The sequence below is a fragment of the Solanum stenotomum genome, chromosome 9, assembly GCF_019186545.1.
Source record: "Solanum stenotomum isolate F172 chromosome 9, ASM1918654v1, whole genome shotgun sequence".
Lineage (NCBI taxonomy): Eukaryota > Viridiplantae > Streptophyta > Magnoliopsida > Solanales > Solanaceae > Solanum > Solanum stenotomum.
Window position 1 is genome coordinate 39,471,137 of NC_064290.1, and position 21,397 is coordinate 39,492,533.

General features: G+C 38.7%; 1 protein-coding gene across 2 annotated transcripts in view; it reads right to left on the reverse strand.

The window, feature by feature from the left end:
• The window catches only part of LOC125876926 (pre-mRNA-processing protein 40A-like), a 1,068,087-nt gene that overhangs the window by 611,944 nt on the left and 434,746 nt on the right, over nucleotides 1-21,397 (reverse strand). Inside the window, exon 1 of one of the 2 annotated variants that reach the window (XM_049558215.1) lies at nucleotides 15,714-15,724. The exons of the other annotated variant lie outside the window; for it this stretch is intronic. The gene's annotated coding sequence lies outside the window, so the exon portion shown is untranslated. Of the gene's footprint in view, nucleotides 1-15,713; nucleotides 15,725-21,397 lie in introns of those variants that run through there. 2 annotated transcript variants of the gene reach the window in all.

A 21,397-nucleotide genomic window follows, 5' to 3' on the forward strand; every position in this document is an offset into this window, starting at 1 on the left:
ATGTTTTGAGGTTTATTTCCGACTTAAATCGCGATTGTCCCGCTATGGCGTCCCCCAGCCCGCCACAGCGGCAGAATTCCCACCCAAATGGCTTAAACAGAACCAGTGAGTCGATTCAAGTATTCCAACCTCCCATTTCACAACATGCCTTCAACCAACGACACTCAGAAACTACCCGTTCATGCTAAGATAAATTTTGGGAGTTCTACTCGCCCGAATTCAATTTTGTAAAGTCGTACGGGTTCCTTAATGACTTATCTATCTAGTCATGTAATACGATTCATAATTAAATCACCCAATTGTTACCAGATTTCCCTAGACTTTAATGACTCCGATTTCTTCCAAATTTGGACTGGGTTGGGAAATTCCAAGTTACTACAAAAAAGTTTTTCAACACAAAAATTTTCCCCCTTGGCTTTTTTATAACGAAGGAACCTGGTCATTACAATAGAGACCAATTTACCTATCACTCATCCCCGAGTGACAAACTTAGGAAAAATAGGCTAAGGAAGGAATGGAGTAGTACCTGAATCGACGAACAATCGGGGATACTTGTCTTGCATGTCCTTCTTGGTTTCCCAAGTAGCTTCTTCAATTGGACGATACTTCCATTGAACTTTCATGGACTTAAACTCCTTGTTCCTCAGCTTACGCACATCACGATCAAGAATTGCAATCGGTTCCTCCTTATATTAGAGGTCTTTGTCTAACACAATGGAGTCCCATTTAATGATATAATCCCCGTCATCATGATATCTCTTCAACTTGGACACATGAATGACCGAGTGAACACCCGATAGATTAGGAGGTAAAGACAATCTATAAGCCACCAGCCCTATACATTTAAGAACCTCAAATGGACCAATGTATCGCTAACTTAGCTTACCTTTCTTGCTAAATCTCATCTCTCCTTTCATTGGTGATACCTTAAGAAGAACATTCTCACCAGTTTGAAATGCCATGTCTCTTAATGGTACACATACTTCTTTTGCCTATTTTGGGCTGCTAAAAGCTTAGCTTGAATACTCCTTACCTTATCTTGAATATCCTTCACTAAATCAAGCCCCAATGGTTTCATATCCTCAGCCTCGAACCATCCTATGGGTCATCTACATCCCTACCATGAAGTGCTTCAAATGGTGCTATATCAATGCTGGAGTGATAAGTATTATTGTATGAGAACTCACACAAAGGTAAGAACTTATCTCAATGCCCTCCAAAATCAATCACACATGCCCTCAACATATCTTCTAACACTTGAATTATCCTCTCGGACTGCCCTTCCATTTGTGGATGGAAAGTGGTACTAAAAGTGAGTTGTGTGCCCAATTCATCATGTAATTTCCTTTAAAACTTGGAGGTAAACTGAGTACCACGATCTGAGATGATACAAAGGGGCACCACATGCAACCTCACTCTCTCTTTCACATAAACCTTGGCCAATTGTTCAACATTATAATCTATTTTTACTGGAATAAAATGGACTGACTTAGTCAATCTATCAACCACTACCTAAATAGAATCAAACTTCCCCAAAGTCTTGGGAAGACCAACCAATAAATCCATGGCTATCATTTCCCACTTCCATTCTGGAATTGGCATTCTCTGAAGCAAAGCTACAGGTCTTTGATGCTCATACTTTACTTTTTGGCAATTTTGACACTTTGCCACAAACTCTGTATGTCTTTATTCATGCCCGGCCACCAATAAATTCACTTGAAATCTTGATACATATTGGTCAACCCTAGATGAATGGAGTATCGCGAACCATGGGACTCTACCAACAATTTCTGAATCAAGTCGCCAAATCGAGGAACACAAATCCTTCCTTTAAAATTGAGTGCACCTTCAACATCAAGAGTGGTATGTTGTGCCTTACCCATCACAGTCTTCTTCTTAAGTTCATTCAAATTTTCATCTTCAAATTGCTTTGCCTTGATCTCTTCATTAAACGTGGCTCTTACTTCAATGCTCTTACTTCAATGCTAGCTAACACCCCACCTTTTTCTAAGATGCCCAATTGCATGAATTTAGACTCCAAGGTCTGAATTTTCTGGGCCAAAGGTCGCTTGGTTACACTTACGCAAGCTAGACTACCCATACTTACCATTTTTCGACTTAAAGCGTCAGCCACAATATTAGCCTTACCCGGATGGTATTGAATGGTGACATAATAATCCTTGAGTAACTCCATCCACCTTAGTTATCTCAAATTTAGATCCTTTTGAGTGAACACATTCTGCAAACTACGATGATCAGTAAACACTTCACACTTAACACCATAGAGGTAATGCCACCAGATCTTAAGAGCAAACACTACCGCTGCCAACTCCAAATCATGTGTTGGATAATTCCTCTCATGCACCTTCAATTGACACGAGGCATAAGCTATAACATTCTTATCATGCATCAACACAACACCCAAACCAGAATGTGAAGCATCACAATAAACAATAACATCTTTACCTTCAATCGGTAATGTTAGAATAGGTGCGGTGGTGAAAAGAGTCTTGAGCTTTTGGAAGCTCTCCTCACATTTTTCAGCCCATTCAAATGGTATCTCCTTTTTGGTCAAATTTGTCAAGTGAGTGGCAATAGAAGCAAAGTTCTTCACAAATTGACGATACTAGCTAGCGAGGCCCACAAAACTACTAGCTTCCGTCACAGAGCTAGGCCGAAACCAATTCTTAACCGCCTCAATCTTTTGAGGATCTACCATTACCCCTTCTTTTGAAACTATATGCCCCAAAAATGCAACCACAGTCAACCAAAATTCACACTTAGGTCACTGCTTAGCCTCACCTTGAAGATGAATGTCACAAACTAAACCCCATGCAGATGGACAATTCCCAACTTATGAAGCCTCTCATAGAAATCTAGGATGAACTCATATGCATCCTCACTCTCAGAACTATGGAACATAGGCAGGTTCAACTTCAAAACTTGGTCAATATCTCATGTTCATTTCCAGTCATAACAGGACCCAATAAAGGATGAAAGAAAGCATCATTACCTCCAGTTCCACCCATCTTAGGGACACTAATAGCAATAGGAGGATTGGCGGGAGCTTGAGTTGTTTAAACAGAAGGAAGCACTCTAGGACCAACCAACCCTTTCAAGAATGACATGATCTGTAGAGCTAACACTAGGTCTATGGGAGGAATACATGTAGTCTCGGCCTGCACCACTTTCTCTTGTCCAACCTCCTCAACATTCTCAACCTCAACATTCTCTTCTATCTCTTCATGATGTACGGGAGGGACCTCATTTTGGGGAGCATTTTCGACCGGTCCCCATCTCTAGTAGATGCCACTCTTCCTCGACCCCTATCCCTAGCGATTCATCTACCCCTGCCTCAACCGCGACCTCTCGCTGCATATTCCTCAGCTGGAGCATTAACGGGAGCTACGGGCCTGACGCCGTTGAATCTAGTGTTAACCATCTGCGGGCAGAAGAGTGCAGGAGGCTAAATACCAATTTAAATCGACAAATACCAATTTGAATCAAGTTATAACACAAAAGGAGACAAGAGAAAACAAAGAGATTTCCTAAATTCCTATAGCCTCTCGAAGAAAAGTACAAGCATCTCTGTACCGTTCCGCAATACTCTCTAAACTTGTTTTGGTATGAGATCAACAAACCTAGGCTCTGATACCAACTTTGTCACGACCCAGACCATCGTGATTGGCACACATACTAACCCTCCGGTGGGAGAACCATTACTACAATCTAATCCCAACAACTAATCCAAAACTAAAGCATTTAAGTTACGGAAGCAAGTTAAATAGCTAAATACTGAAGTTCCCATAAGGTTCCAAAAGATCTAACAACTAAACAAATGCGGAAAAAATACACCTAGAACCTAAAAGTCAATGTACCAAATCATCTAACAAGATCCATAATTCTAACAATAAGGGTTACAACCCCAAGCTAATGAACGAATAACTAACTAGAAAAGTATAAGTCCAAAATGGTGGACAAAGACGAAAGAGAACTCATGGCAGCCCAGAAGAACTGGCTCACCCTTGGAGTCGATCAACGATCACTGATCTTCTAAGTGAGGTGTGTCAATAGCCGCCTGAACATACCCTGTACTCAACAAAGAAAGAGCGAGTACAGTATCAGTAAACAACCACAGTGTACTGGTAGGATCACGCGGCTATCCCACTAAGTGCAACATACATAAGTCATTACAATAATATAATCACATGCATATATCGAACATATATAATATTATCAACATTTACGAATGAGGTGCAGTTTCACATTTCTAAAGATATACAATTACATCAAATTATTGGTCCTATCTTGGAACCCAAGCCCAAACAATTAGCATACCAGAATGTGGTACCCGATCCAATGTCTATGCTGGAACGTGAAAACCGATCCTATAATTATGTTGGAACGTGGCAACCGATCCAAGTTAGTATGTTGGAATGCAACACCCGATCCATTCAATAAACCACAATCACAATCAAAAAGTACATTCTCATAATAATACAATCGAGTCATGATTCAGGACATTCATCATTAATATTTCTTCATTTACAATTAATGTGATCAATAATGCAACATTCACATACATACACGTATCATAATGGAGAAAGAACAAACATACATCAGACAATCATAGAATCACAACCATCACTGATGAGTCCACAAATTGGACTCATTTAGGGCTATATTTTAATAGAGATTGTGTCCTCAAATGTTTATTTTGTCATAATATCTAATGAAAATCCTTAAATTTCATATATTTGAAGCTTGAAGGAAAGCATGGACACTAAGTCGCAAAAAGAAACGAAAAAGGTAAAAAGAAAAATGAAACTAAGGCCTGAGGATCGCCGAGTCCACTTGGCGAGTCGCCGAAGGGTCTTATTTCTCCTTTTGTTCCAGTGTGCTGAACCTTGAAGGAAAGGAGAAAATCGGCGGTGAAAAGGAGAAGTCGACGTATCGCCGAACGACTCCGCGAAGCAGTGCTATATCGCCCAATTATCCAGGACACAAAGATGTTGAAGGTAACTGATTAAAGGCAATGAAGTAGACAAAAGGGTGGATCACCGAATGCATCGGCAATTCCCACTAACGTCGCTAAAAGATCCTTCCTATCACATTTTCTGAAAACTACAAATACTAACTCAGTTTTTATTCTTAGGGGCGAATTTTTACCTTGTTTTACCAAGTTTTTAGATTATTAAGTTTTAGACAGAGTTTTTTTTTTTAGAGATATTCTCTCTAAGTTTTAGAGAGGATTTTGAAGAACTTGGACTTTTGAAGGGTTTCATCTTCAAGAAATTGGACTTGGGTCTCTTGGATTCTTCACTTTTGGCTTGTTTTAAGACTTAATCTTGCATACCCATTGATGGAAACTGATATTGGTATACGTCTTTATCTCGTTTACATGCGTAGCTAAAACCCTAATTCTTGGGGTTTGATTTTGTAAATATGGGTTAGATTAGTTGTTGGGTCTTGCTTGTTGATAGTTTAATCGTTTAGTGGTTGTAGATGAACTCAATGAGGTTGTAGTCGCAAATATAATCTGATATATGTGTTTTTGGCTTGCTCGAGAGAGAGGTCGTAAAACTAAGACTACTAAATTGATGGTCAGTGCGAGTAGGTCGACATAAGGTTCAGCTCGAGAGAGTGAACCCTAGTCCCATATCCACACACTCAGCTCGAGAGAGTGAGTGGGTTAAGGCGGAGGTTTTTCTTCATGCGAAAAGTGGATGTTCGAGAGGAACCCGCTTGAAACGGTGTAAGTTGCTCGAGAGAGAGCTTATCCCCTTTAAAGTCTAGCCTAGTCATAATTACTCTACGAGTACTCTATCAAAAGCATGTACCAATGATTTAGTCTATCCCGTATTCCATTCACATCCCAAGAATCCCCCTTTCATTTATTATATCTCTTTGTTAATTTTGCAGTTTTGACTTACTTATGACAAAACCCCCATTTGATACTTGACGCTTGCATCACCCTTTTTAAATTTGTTATGTTTTCATTCGCCAAAGTCTTTAGCTACGGTTAGTTTTAGGACTTTTGCACTTGACCACTAACTTTCACACCCACTCCCTTGGGACTCGACCCCAACCCTTGGTAAGGTTTGGTTACTAAACTATTGTACGATCGTAGACACTTGCATCGGAAGTTGTGTCTTGATTACGCAAACATCAAAATGGTGCCGCTGTCGGGGAGTGGTGTTACGTGAATGTTTTTGGCTTGAGTCAAATTCTGCTTTCGATAGTCATGATTTACTAACTTTATTTTTAGTTTTGTTTTCCTTTGAATTTGTTGATGTAAGTAGGTACCCTAAGCATGGCTGGGGGATTTGGTGACAACTCGGCTGAGACGAGCCAAGAAGTCAACAGAGACTTCGAGTTAACTGCACTGGTAACTCGGCTTAACGAGTTGTCCACAAAATTATCAGAGGTGGAAAAACAGTGCAAGAGTCCAGGGAGGTACATACCTCCTCTCGAGAGGAATTAGTCTAGAGACAAGGAGAACAATCACATCGAGGACACACTGCAAATCATTCTCCAAAAGATCACCGAACAAGATCAAATGTTGGAAGAGATGAAGGAGAGTATTGAAGTGTTGAATCAAATGGTTGGCTCTCACTCTAGATCGATATAGTTGATCAGGACACTCCTGAATTATGCGGTGCCTCCTCTTCACCCAAATAAACTACTGGGGTTACCTAGTAACACTCGGGACAACCCCACCAATAGAATGTGATTGGGGACTCGCGTTGTGCCACAATGTTAAATAAGATGTTTCTTGGGAGGCAACCCAAGGTTTTAAATGCTTTATTTTGCTTTTATAAATAATGGTGTGTTAGTGGCACAGGTTTAGAAGCTGAAAGTGTTTGGAAAATACAGATTGGCGAGTAAAATGGTCATTCAGTGAATCGCTGAAGAGGTCGGCGTGTTCAACTTGACCCGCCGTTTGGCTCAATGCAAGGTTAAGTCAGAGCCTGTAAAACTCAGTGAACTAACGAAGTAGTTTGGTGCATCGGCGCGTCACCGACCAAGTCGGTGACATCAATGTAGGCTGCCATCTTGACCCCTAAGAAACTGAAAGAACTTTAGTGATCAGCGGGGCAGGTGATCACTCGGCAAATCGCCGAGTAAATCGGCAAGTGCGACTAACGTCGCCGAACAAGCGCGAACTGGATGGTCTATAATGTCCAAGAAACTTCAAATTTGAAATTCTTCACTTTCCCTTCACTTCAAATTTGAAATTCTTCACTTGATTCAAATGCAAGTTCAAGCTTAACAAAGGTATTCAAATGCCCTCACAAAAAGAATGATTCCATATTCACTCAATGGTTCAATCAATTAAAGTTCTAGAATCAAGATCAACACTCACACTCACAAAGATAAACACAATGCATGATTTCACCCATAGGTTTTCCCTTTTTTCCAATCGACTTTTGCTTCAGCTCATTCAAGATCAAAAAGGTCTTTTCAAGGCTTGTAAAGGGGCTTAGTGTAATGGTATGGTCATTTAGGCTTATAGGCTAAAAATCCTCGTGAAATGTGATATGAACAACACCTTATTTCCTTCTCTTTATCATGTTCATTCAAGCTCAAAAGTTACCTCTTATTCACCCTCCATGAGTAGTTAGGAACCCCATTTTCTATGTATTTCCACAACCTTATTTCACAACTTTTTCTTTCTTTTTTTTCTTTTTCAATCTTTTCTTATTTTTCTCTTTTTTTTTTATATGGAGGGGTTCCATTTTTCTCAAAAACATGGGCACAAGGGACTTCTTTGCATTTACTTGATTTGCCTTCTCTTTTCACCACACCCCCAACTTAGGCTTTTGGCCTAAGTTGGCTATTCAAACAAACCACAGATCATGAAGATTATGGGTAATGGGTCAATAAAAGGTAGCAATGTTATCAAGTTTCTTCCAAGAAAAGGTTAAGGCTCAAATGGTGCTTAAAAGAGGTTCATACACTCACAAGGTAAGCCACAAAAGAGGTATAATTTCAAATTGGTTCACTCTTTAAAGTTTCCCAAGATCATCCCAAGAAATTGCATCACTTAGTCAACCGGACCAACGAGACAAATTCTAGGTGTCATCACACATGGTTCACGGTAAGCTCATCACACAAGGCATTGACACCAATGTCAAATAAAACTTCACACTTTCACTATTGTGCAATGTTCATCACAAGAGACTCAATTTGATATTTGGCTAGTCACAATGAGATGCAAAGAGTTCACCTATTGTCTAATGCAACTTCAATTAGCCTCGTCGTAGCTGCACATTCATTTTTGTTCGATTATGAGCACTATTCGAGTAATCGATATTGATCAAAACCGGTACTCAAATTTGCAAGAGAACAGCCACATTCAACATATACAAGAGGTGGCAAAAAATTTTGGAAGGATCAAAAATCATTTACAATTAAAAGCAAAGAGCCACAAGCTCAAGCATCCACAAAAAGTTGTGTATAACATGAATTTAGCTCAGAGCCCAAATATATAAACAAAACAAGAATATTCACAAAAAGAGTCACACAAAAGGTGAGCCACATCTCACCATAAATAAAAGCATTTGTCCTCAAATGCAAACAAAAAAATAATATCCACCAGTCAAAGTAAAAGTAAGGCAGAGAGGGAGGTAAAGAGGGGATCCCGTTTGGACATTAGTGCTCGGTGCATCAGTATGGACTTGGACATCAGTGCTCGAGGTCATCTCAGAAGGAATAGCAGTATCAGACCCAATAGGAGCAGCCAAAGGAGTATCTGTCAAAGAAGCCTGCACAACAGCATCTACCATGGCCTCTTCAGTCTAATTAAGGCCCTCATATGAAGCTTCCTTAGCCACCTCAACCAACTCCTCATCCGTCTCTGCCTCAGACTTGGGATAAACTGGCTCAACTCGCTCATTGGGGATCTCCACCGTCCCGAAGACCATGGACATATCGGTGGACTTCAGCTAATCTACGTCGCTTCGCAATGAAGCTATAGCAGCTTTTAAGGTTGTCACCTCCTCGATGGACCCTTGGACATGCTCACACAACACTATCTTCGCCACAAGGACATCAATGGCAGTGGCTCAATGGTATTACAGCATTAGTCAGGGCAATCTGAATCATGCCCAGAATAGAGGCCTCGAGACTGGCAGCTCGACGATCAGCAGAATGGGCAAGTTACCCCATCCGGAGAAATGAAGCTTGGGTGACCAGAGTCCGGAAGACAGCAACAGCAGCAGGTCTAGGGGGCAGTACTGCAGCAGAATAACTAGGAACATGAGAAGGAGTAGCAGTAGAGGTACCTGAAGGCCCATGGGAAGGAGTTGGCAAAGATGCCTCTGTAGGTATGGAGTTTGTGTCCACAATCGGTGAAGGATCTACCAGGGCTGCCTTCTTCTTCTTTTCAACTTAGTCCTTTAAATATTCTGCTTCGATCCTCTGGATATCGGTAGAGGATGTGGCAATCACTTCCACATCCTTCTTGGAATCTCTAGGTACCTGAGCCCATCTGTACAGCTCGGTGATCAATACCGGGAAAGGAAGAGAGATCTGGCGCTGCTTTGCACGCATGAGAATCTCTTAAGCAATGATCATCCCCAAATTTATCCTAGTTTCCTTTATGATGCAACCCAAACAAGCTACCTTAGCAAGGCAAAGGATCGACTCATTCTGATATGGCATAATTGTGCTACTGATAAAACCGAACCAGAATCTCGCAGTTACGTTCAGATCTTTCTTTTCAATCGGAGCCCCTTCCACTAACCACTTCAGAGTACCGTCTGAAATCAGTGGGGCTAACCACTTCTTCATCTTTTCCAGCTTGTCTATTCTGATCAAGTGCTGGCAGTGATCATTAATACTCGTGGACATGCCCAAGACTGTTGATAGCAGCACTATGACAATTTACCTTCTGGCCTCTGACAACCACGTAAACAACTGCTTTGAAAGTTGTTGCTTGCTTCTTCCTCTAGGGTATTAATGTACCGTAGAATTCTCTAACCCAGATTGGAATATAAGATCCGCGGGGTTTTTTGTGAAAATTTTGAACTTGTGGTATTTCAGGCAATCCATTATCTCCAAATACCTGTCGATCACTCCATCTGTGGACAAACGCTTCTCTTCAAGGATCGTCCTTAGCCCCTAGTCTTTAATCTATTCATCGACTTTGGAAGAGGGCCTTGTACAGGAGGTGCTAGGACTATAGCCTGTTCTGGAACTGGAGGAGAGGAAGTGGTGGGCTGAGGGGTTCTGATCCTAGATGAGTCATACATATTTTTAGATCATACCTATGCCCTCTGCGCTGCTACAAGCTCATCATCATCATACGCTATAGTTTGAGGCCCTAGATACTCACCTTCACTTTCAGAGGTGGTGAGGTACGTATTATAGATGTCGTCACTGTCGGAGCTTGCCTCGGGTGACGCAGGTGCTTTTCCTTTACCTCTGCCTTTCCCACCAGTTGTGGAATGTTTTGTGGCCTTGCCCCAAGATGCAGCTGCACCCTCTTTGAGTGTAATCCCTTTTGCTTTCCCGCGGGGTGGCATGTTTCTTCCTGCAACTTTAGATCTAGTCATGTCTGCAAAACATCGGGAAAAGTTAGAAACATCTAAGTTAAAATCACATAAACACAGTTGCAGACAGACTCGTCGAACCAGTTGGTGAGTCATTGAATCGCTTTGGCGAGCTAGGTCGGGATCGCCGAATGGATTGGCTCAAAATTCTAGGCAAGTCGGCAAAAGGATAGGTCTTTCGGCGAATCACCAACATCTTTCGGCGAGTAAGAATTAGCTCGCCGAAAGTTACAGTGCAAAAAGGTTTAAGGGGTGCAGACAAAGGGGGATCAAAAAGGTTTTCGGTAAGTCGTCAAGTGTGCTTGGCGACCTCAGGCTTCTCGCCGAAAGTTACAAAACAAATCATCAAATAAAGCATGATGTTAAAGGCGAGATGGGGACATTTGGCGAACTACCAAGTGGTTCGGCGAGCTTTACCCAGCTGGTCAAACGACCCAACTTGCCTATTTTCAACCCAAATTCTCAAATTCAACCCCGCAACCCCTGAAAACAAAATCAAAACATTCACAACGCGAATTCAAACAAGACCCATGACACCCATTACCCTGGGATACTCAGACTTCTCCCAATTTTGCCAAATTTGGCCAATTGACGACCTTTGCCCTTAACACAAAGTCACTCGCTTTATCATTAGCCAAATTACATTGTTTGGCACAAATACAGGTTACTCAGACTTCACCCAACCAAATTCAAATAACATGCAAGCACAACCCCGCAAAATTTACTTCATTTTAAAGCACAAAAAGATGGGAATTTAACATTAAAAACATTACGGGCAGGATTATCGAATTACAGATAGTCATTCAAACATTCTAATCCTATCAGAGAGCCCAGCATACATCATCAACATAATATTGCTTACATAAGAGTACAAATTACTAAAAATAAATTAGGGTTTCGAAAAACCAACCTTAGTTGTTGATTACTAAGGACTGAAAAGCTAGGCTGCAATGTAATCCAAATCCAAGCACCAATCGATCAACTAAAATACTTATAGAGTGCGGAAATATTGAAAATACTAGAAGGGTGCGAGTTTGGGAAGATGAAAAATGAGGGAAAATGAAAGAATTCAAAATTTAAACCTTTGGCCATCTAATAAACCGTCCAGTTCTTCGCCTATTAAGCGACGTTAGTCGTGGTCGCCGACCCACTCGATGACACGCTAAGTAGTCACTTAGCTCACCAAGTTTTACAGGACCCTCGTTGATGTGAGGGTCCAAACGGCGAACAAGATCGAGATCGCCGACTTGATCGACGAATCGCCAATGATTTCTTGGGCTCGCCGAGTTTTACAAACTCTACCTTAAAGTTGTCTTGAGTCTAACGTCGGTCTAGGTCGGGGTCGCTGACCTCTTCAGCGTTTCACCGAATGGACTTTAGCTTGCCAATCTATACTTTTCAAACATTTCCTACACTTTAGCCTGCACAATCAACACACCATTATTCTAAAATAACAATAAAGCAATAAAATATTAGGTTGCCTCCCAAGCAATGCCTTAGTTAACGTCGTGGCACGATGCAAGTCCTTACTCAAGCTCCATTATTGGGGTTGTCCCTAGTGCGACTAAGTAACCCCAATTGTTCATTTGGGTGGAACTGAGGCAATACATGACCTATGAGAGTTTCAATTAGCTGGATAGATCTAGAGTGAGAACCGATCATCTGATTTAGCACTTCAATATTCTCCTTCATCTCTTCTAGCACTCTATCTTGCTCACTGATCTTTTGTAGAATGATTAACAGGGTATCCTCGACATGTTTACTCTCATTGTTCTCAGGTCTTCTCCTCTCATGAGGGGGTATGTATCTTTCTTTTCCTTTGCACTAGATTTCAATCTCTAATATTTGGCCAAATCGTCAAACTGAGTTACCAGTGCGGTTAATATGAAGCCCCTCTCAACTTCTTGGTTTGTCTTAGCCATGTGATCAAGCAGTTGGGTTGCTATCTCATAGGGTTGTTGTGCAATAGCACTTAGGATGAGTTGATCATCTAACACCTTATTCCCGGGACTAAGACTCCTGTAAAAACATTCCAGAAGGACTACATCGGGTATTTTATGAATTGAGCATTGAACCAACAGTGCTTTAAACCTTAGCCACGACTCGTGAATCCCTTCACCTTCCAATTGTTTGAAGGTTAGAATGCGTTCCCTGAACATCATCACTTCTAACGGAGGGAAATTCATTGGTTCGTAAGTACTGCCTGACATGCTCACCACTTCTATTTCAAAGTATAAGCACACAAAACAAAGCTAAAAATTAAGTTTCACTATACCTAACAAGAATAAAATTTAACTAACTAAAAATTCTCAATTAGCACCACTCCCCGGCAGCGGCACCATTTTGACTTGACATATCCAGGCACTTCATCCAACTAAGCGTCCACGGTCGTTCAATAGTAATATAACCCAACTAGTGAGTTGGGGTCGAGTCCCAAGGGAGCGGTTTGTGATTGAGAATCAGCAGAAAAGCAAAAACTTCGTACGAGTCAATTATAACTAGAGACTTTTTCGAAAATAAGCATATCAAATTAAAGAGTGACACAAATGACAATTATCAAATGGGGTTTTATAATCAACTATCAACTAAAATGACAACTAAAAATGAAAATGCAATTATGGAGACGGGATTCTTGGGATGTGATAGGAATATGGGCTAAAATACACAACCGGGTAAATGCTATTGATAGTAACTCGCTGGAAATTGGTAACTAGGCTAGACTTTAGTGGGAGTAAATTTTCTCTCAAACAATTTACCCCGAATCAAATTGGTTTCTCTCGAACACCGATAAGCAGCAATGAAGCACAGCCTTCGCCTTAGTCCATTTACTCTCTCGAGCTGAATGTGTGGGAGTGGATTTAGGATTCACTCTTGAGATGAACCCACGACAACTCAATAATCGCAAACTATCGATTCAGTAGTTTTGGTTTCAAACCTCTCTCTCGAATAAGTCAAAAACATGAAGATAAAATTGTATTTGCAACTACAACCCCATTAAATTCAACACAACTACTGAACAAAATCACTTTTAAACAGCGAATAAACAATCAATTAACAATACCTAGCAGTAAATTCAACCAATATTCACAAAATCACACCCCAGGAATTGGGGTTTTAGCTAGACATAGTAAAGAGATAGAAATTGATACCGAAAAGTTTTTCCATCAAATAGGTACAATAGATATTGTCTTTACACACGTCAAAGATGAAGAATCTTCAATACCCAATTCCAATTGCTTAGAAATGGAAATCCTCAAATCTTCAAAGCTAAGGAACAAAGTCTCCCAAAAACTAAGTTCTAAAATTGAGTAATTCTAAAAATTGGTTTCCGAATTGTAAAACTTGATACTAAACTAAAAATTTAAATAGGTATTTATAATTGTCAAAAAGTGTGTTGCGAAGGATCACTCGGCGCAGTTAGTTAAGATTGTCGATCCACTCGGCGATCTGCCATTTGGTCTGGTTCATCGCCTTTCCACATTGGCCTTCAGCAAATTCAAGTTCTATAATATTGGGCGATGGAATGCTGCATCACGAAATTGTTCGGCGACTCGCTGACTACTCCTTTATCTCGCCGACTCAATTTTCTCCTTCAGAGCTTGGCACACTGGAACATTAGGCGAGACCATAACTATTCGGCGACTCGCCTAATGGCTTAGGCAATCCTCATGCCATCTTTTCTTCGTTCTTTTCAGCTGCCTTGTTCCTTTCTGCCCAATAGTGTCCATGTTTTGTCTCAAACTCCAAATACCTAAAACTCAAGGATTTTCATCAGTTATTGAGACAAAATATGCATTTGAAGACACTAAATATATCAAAATAAAGCCGTAAAAGAGTCCAAATCATGGACTTATCATTGTGCATTACCCCTGCCTACATTACCATTTCCTCTACCTCCACGGCCTCGCGGATTACCCCCTCACCCACCTTGTGGACGTCCTCTACCATTATTACCATTCCCTGTGGCTATCACTGCTCTATAGAGCTGCTACACGAAATCTAACACATGTGGGTGGGGACAATTTCTTCTCATATGCCCAGGTTCTCCACAATTGTAGCAACTGCGATCAAAAAAATGGTGTGTCGCCCGTCGAAGGCGCAACTCCTTGGCTATCCTGAAAATAATGAGATGGAGTTCCTGAGTAATTACCTGTAGAGGAAGGCATGGCAGAATGAATTGTCTTGGTTGCAACCGTTGGCCTCGCTGAACCTCTGGAATAAGAACCTTGAAAGTTGCCTGAAATCTTGGCCCTTTTGCCGATGCCTTAGCCTGACCGTCTGGCCTCACCCCCTCCACCTTCTTAACATAATCTGTTACCTCATTAAAGCTCCTCCCTACAGAAGTCATATGAACATATAATACTTGTAACTTAGAATTCAGTCCCCTAATAAATAAGCGGATCCTCTCTCCACCACTGTTAGCCTCACCTTGAAGTTGAAAGGACACAAACTCAACCCCATGCTGATGGACAATCCCAACGTATGAAGCCTCTCATAGCAATCTAAGAAGAACTCATAAGCATCCTCATTCTCAGAACCAAAAAACACATGAGGCTTTAGCATCAAAAACTTAGTCAACATTTCATGCTCATTACCAGTCATAACAGAACCCAACAAAGGACAGAAGAAAGCATTATTACCTCCCGTTCCACCCGTCTTGGGTGCAGTGCTAGCAACAGAAGGATTAGTAGGAACTTGAGTTGCTTGAGCAGAAGGAAGCACTCCAGGACTAACCAACCCTTTCAAAACTGACATGATCTGTCGAGCTAACACTGGGTCTATGGGGGGAACATCGGTAGTCTCAGCCTGCACCTCTTCCTCTTATCCCACATCCTCAACATTCTCAACATCAACATTCTCCTCTTCAATCTCTTCATGATACGCAGGAGCGTTCTCATGCACAGGAGCATTCTCAACAGGAGCTCCATTCCTAGCAGGCGCTACTCTTTCTCGACCTCTATCCCTAGCTCTTCCTCTACCCTTGCATCCACTGCGACCTCTCGCTGCAGATTCCGCAGCTGGAGCATTAATGGGAGCTACGGGCTTGACGCCGTTCTATCTAGTGTTAACCATATGCGGACAAAAGAGTGAAGGAGGTTAGCTACCAATTCAAATTGATAGATACCAATTGGAATTAAGTTGTAGCACGAAAAGAGACAAGAGAAAATAGAGAGATTTCCTAAAGTCCTATAGCCTCTCGAAGAAAAGTAAAGGCGTCCCCGTACCGTTCCGCTAGACTCTACTAGACTCATTTTGGTACATCGAGATCAATGAACCTAGGCTCTTATACCAACTTTGTCATGACCCCGACCATCGTGATTGGCACCCACACTAACTCTCCGGTAGGAAAACCACTACAACAACCCAAACCAAGCAACTAATCTAAAAACTAAGGCATTTAAGTATATGAAAGCAGTTAAGTACTAAGGAAAGAAATAGGGAGTTCCCATAAACTCCAACAAAAGTCTAACAATGAACTAAACAATGCGGAAGAAATAACCTAGAACCTGAAAGTCAATGTACCAAAACATCTAAAGTTCAACAAGTCTAAACAAGACGGGATGCAACCCCAATCTAATGAACTAATCAACTAACTAGAACATGGTCTAAGTCCATAAATGGTGGACATAGACGAAAGAGAACCCATCTCAGCTCGGAAGAATTGGCTCACCCTTGAATTCGAACGATCACTGATCTCCTAAGTGAGGTCTGTCAGTAGCCACTTGAAGATCCCATGAACTCAACAAAAATAAGAGCAAAGTATATGTACACAACCACAATGTACTGGTAAGATCACGCGGCTGTCCCACTAACTGCAACATACATAAGTCATCACAACAACATAATCTCATGCATATATCGAACATATACAATATTATCAATAATTACTAACAACGAACAACTTCACATTTCTCAAGATATACAATTATATCAAATCATTGGTCCTCTCATGGAACCCAAACCCAAACAGTTACCGGAACATGGTACCCGATCCAATGATTATAACGAAATGTGGCAACCGATCCCATAATTATGTCAAAATGTGGAAACCGATCCAAGTTAGTTATGCCGGAATGTGGCAACCGATCCATTCAACACATCGCAATCACAATCACAATCACAAGTACATCCTCAAGATCATACATTTAAGTCATGATTTCATTGCAATCATCATTCATCTATCTCATTTACAACAAGTGTGATCAATAATTCAACATTCATATACATATATGTATCATACTGAAGCAAGAACAAACATACATTACACAATCATAGAATAACAACCATCACCTACCTCGTAACAAGCTTGAAACCCTAAGAAACTTGATCCTTCCCTTTCCGAATTCGTTCCGCTTGTTCTTGGTAAACAAACAATCAATACAATACGGGAATCAATAAACAATCACTAATTACCCTAGTTGCTAACAATTCTATGAATCCTAGATCATACCCATGATCCCAAACACCCAAAATAGGGTTGTTTCCACCATAGAATCTAGATCAAAACCCTCCCCCATCAATAATTATCCATTCTATTATGTTTTACGGATCAAAAAATGGTTCGGGGAGTGTAAAGCTTACCTTTAGCCTCAAGAATGGTGGAAACACTGTTAGGAGTCATCTGGGGTTCGTTCGTTAGCTCTAAAACTCAAAATGTACAAAATAAGGTCATTTAGGGGTTTATTTACGACTTTAAGTCGTGTCGAACCAGCCACAACAGCCCTTACCCCGTTGTAGCGGCCCCGCTAAAGCGGCCAAAACCCCTGCCAAAGTGGCTTGCACGAAACAGTGAGCTATTTAAAGAATTCCAAAATCTCCATTTCACAACACACCTCTAACCAACGACGCTAAGAATATACCCTTCACGCTAAGATCGATTTTGGGATTTCTACTCGCCCGAATTCAATTTCGTAAAGTCGTACGGATTCCTTAACGAGTTATCTACTACTAATGTAATTGAAATCATAAATAATTCACCTGATTGTGACCAGATTTCCTTACACCTTAATGACTCCAATTTCGTCCAAATCTGGACTAGTTTGGGAAAATCCAATTACTACGAAAAAGTTTTCCGACCCAAAAATTTTCCCTGCTGGCTTTTCTATAACGACGGAACCCGGTCGTTACAAGAGGTCGGAGGTGAAAAAATAAAATTTAAAGTGGAAAACATTTTTTAAAAACAAACTTAAATTTTATTTTATTTTGGGAGGGGGTGATTTTTTAAAAACAAACTTAAAAAAATTTGGAGGGGGGTGGGGGTGGTAGGGGGGCTGATGGGGGAAGTCGAGGGTAGGGGGTGGGGTAAAAAAATAAAAAATTGAAATTGGAAATATCTTTTAAAAACAACTTTTAATTTTATTTTATTTTTTGGGGGGGAGGGGGTGGTAGGGCGATTAGGGTAGGGGTGAGATGGGGTAACAAAATTAAAAATTAAAGTTAAAAATATTTTTTAAAAAACAAGCTTTAAATTTATTTTTTTGGGGTGTTTAGTGGAGGTTTGAGGGTAGGGACAAAATAAAGTGATTTTTTCAACACAAAAAAATTGTAATTTGAAGTTGGAAGAGAGTTTTGGAATATGCTTTCCTTAATTTTTGAAGGGAAGTCATTTTCCTTAAATTTGAAGAAAATGAGTTGATTTGGAAAATATTTTCGAAAATATTTAACCAACCAAACATGAGAAAATTGAAAAACATTTTCCGAAAAATATTTTCCTTCGTATCAAACACACCCATAGTGTACGCTAACTTTCTCAATTTTCTTAACTTTGTAAATTATATTTTAAAAATTAAATGTTCATATACCAAAGATAGATATATAAAGACCGACCTCAAGTTTCACATTTGGAGAACATAATGATGCATAACTTTTTAATTGTTATTTTGACTCAAAAGAGGAGTATGTGACGGCAGCGATAATGACAAATTTGAAAAAAAAAATGATGATGAAAGGTAAAGGAATTGAAGTGACTAGAAAAAAACGAAAGAAGAAGAAGATTACAATGGTGATGCTGACTGCTTGCAGTTGCCGGAGAAATTAATGATGACAAATAAGCACAAAGAAGAAGAAGAAAGCGGCTGTTTTTTTTTTATTTAAAAAAAAATCCAAGTAAATGTTTTCACGCACTCATCAGCCATGAATCACACTCAAAATTCCATGTAGGCAAAAAGTGCTCAAGTGGTATAAATTTAAAGTCCTAGAAGTGTTCAATAGGTACAAGTATTAGTTAAGGTGTCTAAGTAAATTATGCGAACAACTTTAAGGGGCCACGTATAACTTAGGCCTTGAATATTTATTCAACTCAACTTTAACCTTGCATGCATAAACTAAAATCGACCAGTTATGTTTCAAAAAAAAATTAAGCAAATAAATAATTAAAATTAATTATTTTAATATTTTTAGAACTCTTTCATAATATTCAACCATCTCCACTCATCAAAGGAAGTGGAAGGGGACAAAAATAACAGAAAGCAAAGAAAAAAAATTATATTAGTGTATAATCAATTCATGAAAAAATATTTTTTTGATATTGATTGATACCAACAATGAAACTAAGAATTGTTTTTCTTCTCATTTTTATTTTCCTACAATGTGTAAGTTTGTGCAATCAAATGTATCATTTAGAAAAATAGCAAACCTTTTAAACTTAAATAGTACTAGAAAAAAAATAAGAACGAATATAAAAAAGCAGAAATATGTATCGTATTAGAAGATTGAACATTCAATAGGCTTCCAAAAACAGTGATAGTAAGTTCAGTTGAATGTAGTTGAAAGTGGTATATGATAAATATTTTCCAACATAGGAGAGTCAGCTAATGTAATACTTCTTCCTCCATCTTCATTACATTCAAAGCTCTCTGGTAAAGAACATAACTCAACAGAAGCCTCTTCAAATTCAATATGACGAGGTTTGTCATTCTTATTGTAAGTCAATTTATTTGCCAAATCCTTATCCCTTTGATCAGACTGTAAGTCTTGATCAACCCTCATATCATAGTCAATAGAGTTTAAATTTCCTACTATAAGTTGTGTAGCTAAAGTTGGAATATTGTCATCTTCTTTTCTTGTGGACAATAGCATTATCAGATGTGATTATACCCAAATCAAAAATCAACTCTGGATCAGTATCTTTTTTCAAGCTCATACAATATTTCTGCAAAGTTTGCAAACATGAGTTTGAAAACTATTCTCTAATTATAAAGAAAAATAGTGATGCAACGGTTTGCTTTAAGTAATTTTTCACACAAAGGTCATCTAACTTCTAATATTTGTTCTATCATAGAGTTTCTAACATAAGAATGAATTAATATAAATATAACTTTCAAATTTGATGGTTTTAAAAAAAAATTAATACTAAATATCTCATATATGAATGCTTGAGTTCCATTTAAGAAAAATTGTAATATTTTAATAGATTGAAAATCATTCACACCTCAAGATCTTATTTAAAAATTAAAAATTCTCTTTAACTTTGACTAATAGACATTTTTTACTCTTGTTCCCCCCCCCCCCCACACACACACAACTCCCACTCCACGACCTTATTTCATGTCATGTCTATTTTATTCTACTATTTCGGTCATTCATTTATACAACATTTTTTTTATAGTATATATAATATTTTATATTTTCAAATTTCGTATTTTATCACTAGATAATTTTATATTTTATTATAATTTTATATTAATTCATTAAAATAAGAAGAGTAATCTTTCAATTAAATTGAATCTAACGCTATTTCTTTATTATTTTTACTTTAATATTGCATGCATTAAGTATATATTTATGTATTTATGTGCATGCATGCTTATGTGTATATTTAGGTATCACTGTTTTCTCATTGTATGTTATCTATTATATAAATTATTTTCTTATTGGCATTGATGAAATGTTTTCTAAATTATAATTTATAATTCATTTACTTTATCGATAAAAATTTTGAAAATTTATTATAAATAGACCTTTATTTTTATTAATTCCATTTTATATTTACCTACTTTAAAATATGTTTAAAAAGTTATGAATCAATTTTATTTTCACTTTTGTGTAACAAATATTAGGGTTTTAATTATTATAAATAAAAAGAAGCTTTTTCATTATGCTAATTTATTTAATGATAGAACACCATCAACTCTATACTCATTTAGTATTATTTTTTTCCATTTTCATCTACAAAATAACATTTATTTTTCTGTAGATAAAATTTGTTCTATAGATTAAGCATATATTGAGTTAAAAGTAGTAAATCTTCAAATGATATGCGAAATGCCTGCTAGTCAATCAGGAATATCCATCAGTTAAATAATTTTCTTTGGATAAGATCTTGTAGAAAAAAAAAATCATAAATAAAATTAAATATTTTACGCGATATACATGTAGATAATCTTTGAATGATCTCATATTTTACACAATATATGTTGGGAAAAACTTACACTTTAGGCCAAGTGTTGTAATGGCTTCCAAAAAAATTTCATGAAGGGGATTTGTCCAAACAAACCTACTCTTCATTGGTGGTGGAACTTAACTATGTTTATTTTCAATCTCAACATATTTTCGCGTGGACTTGTCCCCTTAGCAACTCCTTTGCATGTATGCTTCTTCTTTCGCAATGTTGCATATTGCCATAAATAATGTATGTCATCTTGCGATATGGGCTTCAGAATGAAGAAAATAACTCCACTCTCTAGTGCTTTAATAGCTGTAGTTTCATTTTCATCAGCTGATAAACCTGGTCACATTCAATAATAGAGATTTGAGTCATATAATTTTGTAACATCTCGCTAATTGAAAGAACTAGGAAGTAGTTAAAATTGGAAATAGTCATTTTTGGAAAGAATGAAAAT